Raw genomic sequence first — 15,746 nt, 5'->3', positions numbered from 1 at the left:
AATTTAAAATGCCTGACAGAGGACTGATTTTCAGAAGGCAGGTGCTCAGCACTTTCTGAAAATCGGTCTCAAGATTTTCAAGCAGGACACCCAAAAATTGAGGCACCCAAAATCATTAGTCACTTCTGAACATTTAGGCCCAACTGACTTGCCAAAGTCACACACAGCCTGAGCCACAGCCAAGAACTGAACCTATATTTCCGTAACCCCAGTCGAGCACCTTAGCCATAAAACCATCATTTCTTCTCAATTACATACAATAAGCTGTTCTGATAATTTTTTCTTTCAGACCAGACTAGATTTATCAGCCATTTATAACACATATTTCAATCACATATAGGTAAAAGAAATGCCAGCAGCAGAGACTATTTTGTATATGTGACCAAGGATTTCATTGTTGTTCCCCCTATGCAGTTGAGTGATATATAGCAAGGTATCCATTAGATGCTCCATTGCCATTAATTACCTTGATATTGCTGAAACATTCAGAAAAGGTGAAACACAGTGGTTAATAGAGACATATATTGTGCCCAGGACTAGGGTTGGCCCCTTGTACAAAGTGAATTTCAATCAAAATATTATAAGGAAAGGCGTTTCTGTTGAGTGTCTCATTTTAATTATACAGATGGCTCAACTCTAAATACTAATTGTGTCAAGCTATTAATTTTCTTCCCACCCAATCCAAAATAAGCCAGGTATTTATTTGCAGCTGTTTATTCAACACCCTTTCAAAGTGATTGGTCTGTAAAATCTATCCAACGCTGTAATTTACTATACTTCAGATTACGGAGGGAAGATTTCTCAAAACCCTTCCATGAAATACATTAATAAATACTGTCAAAATGTTTTGTTTCTCAAATCACTATGGTCCCAGTTCTGCAGGCAATATGCTCATTGATTACAGAACTGGAGGATAAGCCCTTACAAAATGATTTTCTCCTTTCCTCCCCAAGGACTTTCCAGTTCAGCCCATTTCAGATTATTGCTGTCTGGTTGAAAAATTAAGACTCTTTGTTCTCAGTCCGCAAGAGACACATACACACACACCTGCATGGAGCAATTGGCTCCTGTAACAAAAAGCTCTTCCTGCTGAGTCTTTTCCTTTCCAAAAAGCACAGCAGGAGTGGCTGAAGTCAACAATGAAACAAACAGTGCCATCTGCTAGATGAACAACACTCTTACCCAAAAGTATCAATAGAGGGAGAAAGTGAAAAATCAAAATATTATCATCATGACTATTTATGCCAGGCCACAAGTTAGCTAGGAACGGACAAATGAAATACACAGTCCCTGCCTTGAAGAATTTATCATCTTAGTTGTATGATAATAGAAACAATATTATAACATGAGTGATAGCAACACACAATATGGTCAAAAAGAGGAAAGGGAAGACATGGGTAACAACAGTGAACTACATGGCTAAACCTGTGTTTTCTTCTTCAAGAAGCATCATGTCCTAATGGCAAAGGGAGTTTTTGATATCTCTGCTCCAATGGTGCTGTAGCCTATTCCACAGGAGAAAACTCCTATTCCCCAATAGGATGATGGGGGAAACTTCATGGAGATGTCTTCTCTCATAGCTCCCTTCCACTGTGAGGCACTCGGATAGAATGGGAATGGTAAGTCCAAGATAGATAGGCATATTTGCAATGGCCTTAACAGCTGAGATAACGACTAGATGACACTGCTCTAATGTGACCCAAGGTTAATTGATTATAGATTATAAAGGCAGAAGGAACCACTGTGGTCATCTAATCTGATCTCCTGTATAATATAAGCCATAGGACTTTGCTGAGTACTATCTTCCCAATTTCCATCTATCAACATGCATTCCCTGTAGAGAAATGGTAATATAAAACTGCCCTGTATAAACATTCAGGTCCTAAACAAGCAGATATGTTTTGCTTTTTAGAAGATCTGGCCATCAGGTTGTTTTAATTTCAATTGGTTAAAAAAAAAACAGAATGTTTGCATTATTTAATAGATAAACTAAAATGTTGTTTGTATTAAAAAAAGACACAAGACTTACAAAACTATCTTGAGAAGACACAATAAAAATATAAGTTAATTATGTAAATGAAGAGAATGCTGGACCGATATACAAGGTACAAAGAAAATGCATTAGTAATAAACTTTTCTCTGTGGAAGAATCATTAAAAATTCCTCTACAATTTAAATAAAAACCATGCCAGGAAACTAATTCGGAGAGGATTTTAATCATAGGTTTTTAAAGCCCTGCACTATTCATTTAATATAGGAGGAATTAAAGAAAGTATGTCTGTGAAAGAGGAAATAAATTGGCACTTGAAGAAATAAAATTGCTGAGGCTGGAATTTTAAAATTGAAAACGGTACTTATGTTATTCAACACATTTTGTAAGTTCACATGGGATTTTTTTTACATATAAGTTGTCAATTTTATATGAAATCATAAATCAATTTTTAGGGACAACTCCCTTTGATTTCAGAGGGAATCCATGTGTGCATTCATGGCAGATTGTGGATCTACATGTTTATGGAACAGTTAACTGTTTATCTGGCCATTTTCTCATAATCCTCAGCCTGCTTTCAATACCTGGTTAATGTATTAGCACTTAACCATATACCTCCACCATGAACGATTTATTTTCTCCCAAGGATGAACTGGAATAACACCACTGAAAACCTTTATCTGCAGCTGTTAATATAAGCAGCAGTGGGCAACTCTCTTAATCCTTGGAGTATTTCAATATTAAGTTGCAGCTAGCAAGGGATGTGAAGGGTAACAAGAAGGGTTTCTACAAGTAAGTTAGCAACAAGAAGGTCAGAGAAAGTGGGACCCTTACTGAATGGGGGAGGCAACCTAGTGACAGATTATGTGGAAAAAGCTGAAGTACTCAATGCTTTTTTTGCCTCGGTCTTCACGGACAAGGTCAGCTCCCAGACTGCTGCACTGGGCAGCACAGTATGGGGAGGAGGTGAGCAGCCCTCAGTAGTGAAAGAACAGGTTAAGGACTATTTAGAAAAGCTGGACATGCACAAGTCCGTGGGGCCAGATGCAATGCATCCAAGGGTGCTGAAGGAGTTGGCTGATGTGATTGCAGAGCCATTGGCCATTATTTTTGAAAACTCGTGGCAATTGGGAGAGGTCCCAAATGATTGGAAAAAGCACATATAGTGCCCATCTTTAAAAAAGGGAAGAAGGAGAATCCAGGTAATTACAGACTGGTCAGCCTCACCTCAGTCCCTGGAAAAATCATGGAACAGGTCCTCAAGGAATCTATTTTGAAGCAACTGGAGAAGAGGAAGGTGATCAGGAACAGTCAACATGGATTCACCAAGGGCAAGTCATGCCTGACCAACCTGATTGCCTTCTATGATGAGAGAGCTGGCTCTATGGATATGGGGAAAGCAGTGAACGTAATATACCTCGACTTTAGCAAAGCTTTTGATATGGTTTCCCACAGTATTCTTGCCAGCAAGTTAAAAAGGTATGGATTGAATGGACTATAAGGTGGACAGAAAGCTGGCTAGATTATCAGGCTCAACGGGTAGTGATCAATGGCTTGATGTCTAGCTGGCAGCCGGTATCAAGCGGAGTACCCCAGGAGTGGGTCCTGGGCCGGTTTTGTTCAATATTTTCATTAATGATCTGGATGATGGGATGGATTGCCCCCTCGGCAAGTTCGCAGATGACACTAAACTCGGGGGAGAGGTAGAAACACTGGAAGGTAGGGACATGGTCCAGAGTGACCTAGACAAATTGGAGGATTGGGCCAAAGAAATCTGATGAGGTTCAACAAGGACAAGTGCAGAGTCCTGCACTTATGACGAACGAATCTCATGCACCGCTACAGGCTAGGGACTGACTGGCTAAGCAGCAGTTCTGCAGAAAAGGATCTGGGGATTACAGAGGACGAAAAGTTAGATATAAATCAGCAGTGTGCCCTTGTAGCTAAGAAGGCTAATGGCATATTGGGCTGTATTATTAAGAGCATTGCCAGCAGATCGAGTGAAGTGATTATTCCCCTCTATTCGGCACTGGTGAGGCCACATCTGGAGTACTGCGTAAAGTTTTGGGCCTCCCACTACAGAAAGGATGTGGACAAATTGGAGGGAGTCCAGCGGAGGGCAACAAAAATGATTAGGGGACTGGGGCACATGACTTATAAGGAGAGGCTGAGGGAACTGGGCTTATTTAGTCTGAAGAAGAGGAGAGTGAGGAGGGATTTGATAGCAGCCTTCAACTACCTGAAGGAGGGTGTTCCAAAGAGGATGGAGCTAGGCTGTTCTCAGTTGTGGCAGATGACAGAGCAAGAAGCAATAGTCTCAAGTTGCAGCGCAGGAGGTCTAGGTTGGATATTAGGAAAAACTATTTCACTAGGAGGGTGGTGAAGCACTTACTTAGAAAAGTGATGGAATATCCATCCTTAGACGTTTTTAAGGCCTGGCTTGACAAAGCCTTGGCTGGGATGATTTAGTTGGGGTTGGTCCTGCTTTGAGAAGGGGATTGGATTAGATGACCTCCTGAGGTCTCTTCCGACTCTAATGTTCTATGATTCTGTGATTCTATTATCATCTTAAGAATAGATGGTAAAGCAGGAAATGAATTTGTTTATGAACTCAAACTTTGGTATCCTGTATTGCATATGTCAGTTTTCATTAACCATCAACAGGAAGCATAGACTTCCTCGTATCACTAGCAACATAAACCTAATGAAAGATTATTTTTCACAGGAAATATCAGAATGCTGTAATCTCAGAAGAGTTTGCCATCTATGTTATGGCTATTGGGCGGTGGTAACGTTTGAACTGTAACTGGGTGTCTTTCACTACAGTGATAATGTTATTGATTCCTGTGGGGAGGCGGTGTGGCTCCCCGCCGCCCCAGAGAGGGACGACCCCTTCTGGACACCAGATTAGATGGAGCTAGGGAGCTCTGAGCCTGCCCCTCAGCGGATCAGGCAGTGCCCCGGAAGTACAGAGGCTCGACCTCAGCAGTCACTGGAGAGACAGACGCCGGGGAGGCCAGACGCCTCCGGCCTAGCCCGCGACTGGGAAGCCGTGCCGCTCTAGGTGCGCCCAAGGACTGGCCTGACCTGCCCCTCGCCCACTACCCGGAGGAGATGCCAGATCTGCCTCTCGCCAACTACCCCGAGGAACCCATGGTGCTGGACCCCCCCGGAGGGCATCACTGTGACTCAAGTACCACAAGAGGGGGAGTCTGGAAGTAGCCTGGGGGCAGCCGACCCTAGTTTGGCTGCAGCACTGCCAGAGCCCATGTCAGTGTGTTGCGGCCAGGATCCCCACTGACTCACCAGCAGGTCTTCTGCCGCTGCTAGGGCCCCAGGCTGGGACGCAGTGGAGTGGGAGGGCCTGCGTCCCCCCTGACACCCAACTTGTGGGTGGCAGTCTCCCCCTCTCCTAGCCCTTTGGAGGCCTGGGCTCATTGCTACTGTTTGCATTGCTACTGCTCAGCCCTGCCTGAGGGCCTGAGCACCTGACTCACTGTTGCCCTACCCGGACCTAGGGCCCAGGCTTACTGTGTTTATTTCAGTTGCCGCAAGCGCCACCGAGGGAGACTCCCAAGGTCAGACTAATTCCCCCAAGACATCAACAGCGAGGTGGTGTGGCTCCCCGCCGCCCCAGAAAGGGACAAGCCCCGGCTAACCTCTTTACACTTCCTTTGAATGCAGAAGAGAAGAGCAGTTTGTTGTTGTTTTTCATACTAGATAGTGGCAACTGAGTGTATAGAAAGGTGAACAACAAGCTCTGAATTTGCCATTTAGGCAGAGATGGAGGAGGAGGAATTGTTACAGGCCTACATCAGAGTGTTAGCTGGCTGGCTGAGGTGCTTCGCTATTGACAAGTGGGTATAGTGTCAAACTCAAGAGCTAAGTCAAAGCAAATTCAAACTAGAGAGCTCTTTCAGACCTGAAATGTACAGAGAAGGCCAGATTCCCTATGCAGCTACTCATCTTTGCACCAACCAGGTGGCACAAAGGAGATATAATCCATCCAGAAATGCCCAACAGAGAATTATCCTGTTGGAGGCAAACTCATGGGCGTTGCAAGTGTGCTGAAACTAGGTCCTTTACCTGAGCACTTCCTTCCCCCAGTGTTGGAGGGGTCATAAAGGGAAGGGGTGTCCCAGAGATGGTTCTCTGCTATGCCGCTCCTCTACTGGCATAACTGGATCCCTTATGGCTCTCTTGGCCCCGGTTTCTACACTGAGTGGAGTTCTAGCACAGGAGAGCATCTGGCCAAGGGAGTCCTGTTTCCCTGCATGGTCATTATTGCATCATCGCAAGTAGTGTCACCTAGTGCTTTGTGCCATGTCTCTTCTATGTTTTATATGGCATTAAGCACAATCAGTATTACTAATAACAGTTTAATCATATAAAAAAGGTAAGTTTCATGTGGACTAAAATCCTGATGCAAAACCATTGTTTAAGGAAACGGGCCACACCACGATTAGCAATAGTTAACTTTATTTTGTAGCTTATTTATTTAGGGATAGATCAGCTCAGATACAGGATCTAGTTCTCAGTAAAGTCCTGTTTCTATTTACCTAATCTGACAGCTGCGCTGACCAAGGTACAGGAACATCAAATAATTTGCGACACTGGCTCATTGAATGAGCTGGGACATTTCAGGTTAAAATCCAAGATTCTCCTTCCTCCCACTGTTAAGCACCCGGTAATACAGCGTGCCTGGACGGAAATCAAGGGGCTAGGAATCCTTTAAGGAACTGCTTTTAACATCATCAAAAGGTTAGTCCTGTAGTTAAGGCACTAAACTACAATGCAGGAGTTGAGGGTTCAGTTTCCTTTGTGACCTTAGACAGGGCAGTTTAGGTTTAATTTCAATGAGAATCATGTGGCTAAATGCCCTAGTGTGCTTTGGAAATCTCAGCCCCTGTTTCTCTGTGCCTCAGATCCCCATCTGTGAAGTGGGGATAATATAAACTTCCCTTTCTCCCACTTTGTCTGTCTTGTCTATATAAATTGCAAGCTCTTCAGAGCAGCGACTATATGTGCATACGGGACCCCAAACTCAATGGGGGCCTCTAGCTGCCACACTGTATTCCAAATACATATAGTGGAAGGTTTTCTTAAAACAAATGTTATTTTAAAACAAATCAAATCTAAGGTTAGAAAAGATCTAGCATCTGAACTTCTGGCTCTAGGTTCAAGTGTCGTTTTAATAAATTACTGCAGTTATAAATAAATCTTTCTTCAGTGTAAAAGCTCCCACCACTTAGCCCTTCTTACTTGATGCCTGTAAATGTGGTTGTTAAACTGTAAACCTTTCATAAAGTAGCACAGGCCTTGAATATCATCTCAGTACTTTTCCCAGTAAACATGACATCAAAAACCCTAATTGTTTTAAAGCTATGAGGCTATAAAGTTCTCTTTACATTCATTCCATTATCTCTGTGGCACCTGCTGTAAATACATCTTAGTTTAATTGATGGTCTCTAAACAATCACTGTTTATATTCACCTTGGAGCTGCTTGAGCATAAAGATAATAGTTAATGTTTGTTGTCCTGTAATATCTTGGATGTCACTCGTATTCAAACAAAATGGAAACTTGTTCTTACAGGGGCGAGCAGGAAATTCCAACCCCAACCACACTCACTTGTTGACTGACTCCTGTTAGCTCTTCTCCCCTTAACTCTTCATTCAGAGCATTCTGTAGTCCTCCTCCTCCTATGTTTTATATTCAAGCATTGAAGTCTGTATTGCACTTCAGTAATTCAGGCCACCCTCAAGCAACAGGAAAACACGGATAGCATATCTTGGCCTGGGTTATCCCATTCTGCAGTAAAACCCATGGGAGTGATATCCGGGGAAATAAATCTCTACAAGGACTCTTTCCACCCCCCCACAGGTTTGCCCCTATGGAAAAAGCTGAAGGGCCAACTCCTGTGCCTGACAAATTCCAGGGATCAACAGTCAGCCAGGATCATCTCTCACAGAGACTCCGTGCCTCTGCACTAATTCCCTGGTTCCTGGCAAAAGATTTCATGGAACTGCACTACTCTGGCCTTGACTGCTCTGGGGCCCCAGAATGGATTCCAGCGAAGAGATAATACGGCCCCGGGCTCTTCCCGCTTCCCACACATTGACCTTGGAACAAATGAATACTCTCCAGAGTGAGGGAAACTATGCTGCATAGATGACTGACATGTACTTTCATGCAGGAGGGAGAGATCCTCTTTATAAAGAGCTGGGCAGCATGAGCTAGACCCTTAAGAAGGCTACATTCCACTCTAATTTCATTGCTCAACTTCCAATGGGAGTTTTTCACAAAAAGACGGAGTAAAAGAAATATGATCCCCGTGGCATTAGCAGTTTTGGAATCTAGTCCTCTAAGAGAAATATGTTCTATGGCAGAAAGGGAGTGATCTCTGAAGGATTTTAATGTTGCAAAGTATAAAAAAATAACCCACATGCACATCATTTGGATTTGCTTCATTATGGGGTCTCTTTTCACCTCAGTGGTTGTGCTCAGCTGACATGTTAACATTAGTGAATTTTATACACATGGCTAGAGGGGGAAATATACCCCTTTAAGCTTTTGCATCCAGCCCAGAAAAATTGCTAAGCACACGGAGGGTAACTCTGCCAGTGGATGCATGATCTGCATTCAAAGTCAGTTATTTAGATAGGAACTGAATGTGCATCCAAAGGCAGTAAAAGTTAGTTGTAGCTACCATACTTCTTTCATTTGTGTTTGCATTTTAGGGACTGATCTACCTTAGGGTTACCATACGTCCGGATTTTCCCGGACATGTCCGGCTTTTTGGGCTTCAAATCCCCGTCCGGGGGGAAATCCCAAAAAGCCAGACATGTCCGGGAAAATCAGGACATGCGGGGCTGGCAGTGCTGGACCAGGGGCCGGGCCGGCGGTGCTGGGCCGGGACAGGGGCCGGCGGTGCTGGGCGGGCCGGGGGTGCTCGGCCGGGGGTGGCCCGGGGCCAGCACCCCAGGGCCCGAGCCGACCCAGGCTGGAGACGCCGGGGGGGCCAGACTGGGCCGCGCCTCCTCCCCCCACCCTTACCTGCTTCAGGCTTCCCATGAATCAAATGTTCACAGGAAGCAGGGGAGGGGGAGGGAGTTGGGGCGGGGACTTTGGGGAAGGGGTGGAGTTGGGGCGTGGGCGTGGGCAGGGCTGGGGGCGGGGGCCCCGTGGAGTGTCCTCTTTTTGGACACTCAAAATATGGTAACCCTAATCTACCTTCCCATTGAAGTTAATGGGAGTTGGATCAGGCCTTTAATGTCCATCACCTAATAACTATTTCCTTTTTATATTTTTAAATGATCACAAAATTTAAATCCACATGCTTTTTTATTTAATGGGAGAAAAAAATCCCAGGGCGGCTGTGGTTTCCTATATCAGTTAGTTACCTTAAATTAGCTGGTGCAGTATTGCAGAGGTGTAGAATCCTGTATTATGGAATTTTTAACAACAAATGGGCTATGCAGTCATAACTATATCCAGGAAAAACACAGTTAACACTGTAAGAAACCCCCCCTGCTACCCATAATAGACCTGTAGATTAACTGGCAATTGCTTCTTCCGATAGCTATCAACTATAAATTCCCTAATCAGAGAGGAAGATGTCAGATTGCACCAAGTGATTGTGACAAAGTGCCACACTTCACAGGGAGCTGCAGATTTGTGGAAAATATACAATAAAAGCACAGGTGTTGCCAAAATATCTGGTTACATAATAACCTTATTCTAATTAATGCAAATAAAAATCAAAAAGCTTCAGTCTATGCATTGGACTGTAATATTTCTGTTGTGACTTGAGTGAAAACATTAACATTAAAAAATGGTGATTTTAGCTGTGAGCGTTTTTTTCTTCTTTCCATTAGGGAACCGATGCCTGACAAATTCCAGTCCTTGATTTATCACATTTCACAGAAAAATGCAGCTAATTGCAAAATATGACTATATTTACAATACAGTTATTCTATCCCACAGTGGTTTAAGCACCTGTGAAATCCAATGGCTGAGGAAAACTACTGTACTACAGTTTCCCTTTTATTATTGCAGTAATTCAATACATATACTTTCCTGGACAGTGTCATTTTATCTGATCCAAGTTAGATCTTTGCTGCTGAAACACTGTAAGAAATGACTTTTTTTAATGTTTTACTTGCTCTATATCAGGAGGTTTCATAACACAACTACTAAAATATTCACAGAAAATATATTTTTATTAAAAATACTGATTTGATTTCATCATTTTTCTATAATTATTACATCTTTTTTGTATTTGTTACTTTCTAAATACTTGTGTATTAAAATTGCATTTTCACCAAATTTGTTTCTTTAACACAAAGTTAGCAGCTACATTTATTGTACCTTAGTAAGGGACTCCCCACTTATTCAATTCGATGGAATCCCCTCGCTACCCAATACAAAAGTAAAGTAAGATATACATCTAAATATGGGGGGAGGGAAAAAACACCAAATTATATATTTTTTCATGCACTAAATGCCATTCTGTCTTTTGATACAGATGCACAACTTCCATTTACTTCAGTTCAAATCATGCATCCAAGGGTCATTTGGCCCTAGCGCTGTTACTATAAAATTCTTACATAAAAATAATTAAAAACATAATTCTATCCTCCACACCTATTTGATTAAAAGAACTTAAAGAAACCGCTGAAGAAGAAACCATGAAAAATTCACAAGGTTTGCTTTCCAAGCTTGAAAAGAAATGCGTGTCTTTGACAATGTTCTGAAGAATGCACTCAAGTCAGCAAACAATCTATAATACAACCCTGAAGAAAATGCTTTCAAACTTTCCTCCCTCCTTGTCTTTGTTATAATCCCAGTGCAAACAGGCTAAAGTTAGCCTGCCCTGCTCATATATGCTTATCCTAGTCAAACTACTTATCTAGGTTTGCTCCTTAAAGGCTGTTACACAAGGACCTCAGCACTGATCCCATTCCAGGAATGTGGTTGTAACTAGGATCTCTAAAAATAGAAGGGAAAGGAAAAATTGGAAATAAAACTCAAATAAATTGAAGTCAGTGAGCACTCATGTGAGTCCCTTGTTAACAGAGTCAGATTTCGGTCCCTTTAAAGGAGAAGCTAAATTTTAATTTTAAGAGAGCCCTCTAGTCCTTTTCCCTGTAAAGATAGTCATGAAAATGTAAATCAATGAAAAGTGATTGCTAGGATTATAAAGGAGTATGCAGTTGGGGGCTCCATTTCCACAGCCGGCTGTGGAGGACATAAAGATTCTCTCCAACACATCATTTTTATATAAAACAAGTCAGTTGTATTTGGACTGTAGCCCAATCATCCTGCTAGGCCTTTCGGTCAGCCTGGTGCAATATGGCATGTTTACGGTGGTAAGAAATTGCTTGCATTTGGAGGGGAAGTGACAAAATGCCAGAATACTAAAGCCAACTCTTGTTAAAATTTTCAGCTCCCTCTCTGGGTAGGCACACTGACTGCAACCGTGACAGCTACTGCAAGGGGAACGCCCTTGTATCCCCCATCAGTGCCTCTAGGTCCACAAAGAGGACACACCATTTAACCTTCCTGTCTCCACAGCTGCAGCAGCAGCACAGAAGGAGGAGGAAAGAAGATGGGGTCAACCTACTGCACCATGAAGTAAGAGTCCTATAGCTGTTGCCATCCTCCCCTCATCCTTCTTCCTGCTTGTTCCCTGTCCTGAGTCTGAAGACCTGATATTGGCAGAGAGCCTGGAGCCTTGTTTCTCCACCCATCTACCAGGAGGGACTTGCTCCACACCCAACTTTCCACACCAGTTAGAGACCTACTCCTCCATTAATACTCTCTACATCAACTGTGGAGGATTCACACTTTCCCCTTCCTAATAGAAGTGAGTGGAAACCTACCCACCTCAAGAGCCAAAAAGAGACCAATTCCCTATCTGCCACCATAAGGGATCCACTCCTCACCTGACCAACCATTCCACAGCTAAAGACCACCAGACAAGTTACCCACCCCTACTGCTGTCAACAAAGGCCACTGGACACCACCACTACCGCTGTGAGGAGCAGACGCTTGATAGGGGTTGGCATCTAGAGACATTTCCATGAGGTGCAGGGAATGGGAAAGAATGAAGTGTCAAGAGGCATTGAGCTGGAAGGTGGGGATAGTGATAAAATTTTTCCATCATCAGGGAGGAAGAAGAATATACTGCTTTGCGAGGAGATGAAATAGTGCTTTTCCCGGAGACCATCATACATATCACTGACTGAGGCACAACATTTCTGAGGGAATCCTATGTTAAAATTCTGGTAGCACATCACTGAATCAATTTCATCATGAAAAGGGTGTCATGGACTTGAAAAGCTAATTTTATCACTATAGAAAAAATTTCATGATATATTTTCTTTTAAAAATTAACACTTTAGTCACAGAGTACATGTACTTTGTTGCAGAAATTTTAAGTGTCCTCACCTACCTTGTGTGGATGGCTAATTAATTAAAAAGGAATTATAATGTGTCAGAAAACAAAATGTACCTTTAACACTTATTAATTTAAAGGTACTTAAAATTTTTTGCCACAACTATATTCCTAGACTCCATGGGCATGTGGGAGGGGGACTCTTCTACTCATAAAAGGCAGCAGCAGGCCAACTTGTAGTTATTTTAAAGAATGTATCAGTTGTCTAAATTCTTGCACCCTAGTACAGTTCCTGTTTGTCTAAAAAGTATACAGGCCATGTAAAACAGTCTGTTGGACAGAATCCAGAGTTTTACAGACTAAACGCATATAACTTTACAACATTCCACTTCAAATCTTGCATGAAAATGCTGAACAAACTGATGAGTAAAGGGAGGGGAGTGGGTTTTTAACACTATCAAAACATTTTGGGCCCTGTCTGAGAAAACCTGTATGAAGAATAAAGTGAAAGGGTGGCATCTGTAAGGTATGCCAGTCTCCATACTTTCTGCATCCTTGCAGTGAGACTTCACACACTTCTCCTGGTCGACAGCATGACTGATATTTTCAGTTTATCAGCTAGGGGCTCCCTGCCATCTGTTAAAAATTCAGATGCAAAAAATCACCTAGCTAGCTTCTGTGATGGTCTGTTCAGCCCTTTTCCAAATCCCTTTACTCAGGGGGCAATTTGTCTGGTGACCATGACATCTTATATAAAATGTGTCCATAAGTATTTACCTGGATGCCAACCAGGCTGGGGACCCATTATGTCCATACACACAGCTATTTCCCCTCCATTAACTAATTGTGAAACTCACCCTCCCATATTATCCACCTAGAGCACAGTATGTTCTAGCACTCCTTCAGAGTAGCATTAGTAGAAGCAGTACCACTAGCCAAATAGTTCTGTCTCACACAGAGATACATGTGACTCTGGTGGATTGTTTTGTTAAGACTGATTACATGGAAGTAGTGCAGAGGAAGAAATGCTGGTGGCATATTAGGTAGCAGGAAGAAGTGAATGTTTCTGCTCTGTGGCAAGAGTGCAACTCATACTGATCTCAGTAAGAATGCAAACTTCCCATTATGAGCTTTGCACATTTGTCAAGACATGCATCATAGAAATTATAGCTGGAAACTGCCCCCTTCCAGTCCACTCTCCCAGCGAGGTCATATCAAGTCTATCCCTCTGTTTGTGCAGGTTGGTTTCCACAGTATATTCTAAAGTGCTTTATACAATTCAGTTTCAAGTGACTGAAGCAATAGGGCTTCTATCATTTCCTCTGGAAGACAATTCTATGTTGTAATAGGCCTGATGCTCATTAAATGTTCCTGATGTTATAAGATTTTCTTTTATTTTAGTACACCGTGGTACAGCCCAGGATGAATTCTCCTAGTGGACAGTCACCAGGCTGCATATAGCGTACTTGTAGCTATGTCAGTCCCCAGGATATTAGCAAGACAAGGTGGGTGAGATAATATCTTGTAAAGAACCAACCTCTGTTGTTGGGAGAGAAACAAGTCACCAGGCTGCTACAAATGGACCCAGCCTTTGGATTCTACATGCTATTCAAACTAACCAGGTCTGAGCAGTGTCCTGTTGCTTCATCCCTATCTAATTCTATGGGATATTTCCATAGGATGTAGGGATGTAACTCCTTTAATCCTTTTGGGTAAAATTATAAAGTACCTAACAGACTGAAGACCCTAAATCTCCTTGTCCTTCAATGGGACTTTGTCTCCTAAGTCACTTAGCTACTTTTGAAAATTACCCTTTTCTTTGTTGTTCTACTTTTTATCAAGTTCTTTATCCATTCACACGTCCTGCTCCAGATGTTTATATGAGAGGTTTAAACAGGAGTTTTTCATTGCTACATGAATTGTGCAACCACTACATGTCTACTCAAAGGTTTTCTGAAAATCCATTGTAAATACAGAGTCTTTTTCTAAATCTATCCTAGATTTATTTTAAGGGCTTGATCCTGCTCCTTTTTAAGCTAATGAGAAGTATAGCTCTTATTAACTTAAATGAGAACAGGAATTGCTATGATTTGCTCCATCTGGGAATAAAGGTGATTTCATAAATTCAGCATGAGAGTCTATGGTTTCTGGAGATGGCTAAGGTTTGTTGAATATTGGTGTCCCCTTTGAATATTTTTAGACAAGAGGTTTTGTCATGTGTTTTAATAGGTTTTTAGTTTGAGATCTGTCTTCAGTACAAATATGCTAAAAACTACTGATTTGATTCTGATCTAGGAGAATTACTAAACCATGCTTAGTAAAATATCATCTTCCAAACAAATTTTATTTTGGGATTTAACTTGTCCAAGAACTTTAAAGAGAATTTGTCTAAAGGCAACATGTTAAAAGCTGGCTTTGAGCAGACACGTGGAAGTACTGCTGCATGTAATTATTGAATTTTTAATAGCATGGTTCAATTTAACGTTTACAAAATATTTTTAGATGCAGAGTTTCAGTCACGTCTTAGAAATTAGCAAGTGCTATATACACTGAAAATAAAATGTAATCTGTTCTGACCCAAAACTGCAATAACTGAAAGGCAGTGGTTGCCATTCAAAAGTGAACATTTGCCAACTGTTACAACATTTGTTATCTGACATACCACATTTCCCAAATTTATGATAGAAAATAACTGCAGAATGTCGGAGATCACTGCGAGAGAGACAGCAATTAAATTTTAATTGCTTAACAGCATTTAATGGCAACACTATAATGAGCTGGTGTTCTGAATCCAGTTCCTTTTGGAAGCTCATCACACAAGCCATGGAATCCGTGTTGGCGGTCCCAGCAATTAGGCCAAAGACTGAGTGAGTATTAAGAATGAATTACCTTTTCCTCCCCAACCATGATGTAATTGTGTCACATAAACAGGATAGAAGGGAGGATGTGAGCTTATTCAGTTTCTATCTGTGCTTATATCTGTTCTGTGGATAAATAAAATACTTCAGACTCCAGGGCTGTGAGACTGGCATCTTTTACAAGTACAAAATTCACTAAAAGAAATCTGTTAGTAATTATTCCCAGCTACAAACAAATAAAGAATTAAGATATAGGTGCTCAGAAACCATAATATGATCCCACAAATAGATTTGTGGTTTGATATCACAATATAGATATCTATTATCTAAATATTAGACAGATATCTGTTAGTATAAAGACTATATATTGGCCTATTTTAGAAGAGAAAATGTACACATACATAGCCTTGACATTTTACTGCTCTTGATTACACTCCTGACAAAGACCATCCTTATTTAGGAATTCAATTTATCCAATCTAACCCCAATTATTGACATCA

At 41.8% G+C, this 15,746-nt stretch overlaps 1 protein-coding gene and 1 long non-coding RNA gene across 3 annotated transcripts in view; one reads left to right on the top strand and one right to left on the bottom strand.

The window, feature by feature from the left end:
- Window positions 1–15,746, bottom strand: part of MID1 (midline 1) — a 318,999-nt gene that overhangs the window by 290,674 nt on the left and 12,579 nt on the right. The gene's annotated exons all lie outside the window — the stretch shown is intronic.
- Window positions 6,627–13,768, top strand: LOC135980752 (uncharacterized). The gene is made up of 2 exons (XR_010597650.1): window positions 6,627–6,751; window positions 11,438–13,768. It is a non-coding gene; the product is annotated as an uncharacterized LOC135980752 (long non-coding RNA).

This window comes from Chrysemys picta, chromosome 1 (assembly GCF_011386835.1).
Source record: "Chrysemys picta bellii isolate R12L10 chromosome 1, ASM1138683v2, whole genome shotgun sequence".
NCBI classification, from domain to species: Eukaryota; Metazoa; Chordata; order Testudines; family Emydidae; genus Chrysemys; species Chrysemys picta.
Note: the sequence above shows the minus strand (reverse complement) of the source record. Positions and strands in the feature narration are given on the sequence as shown.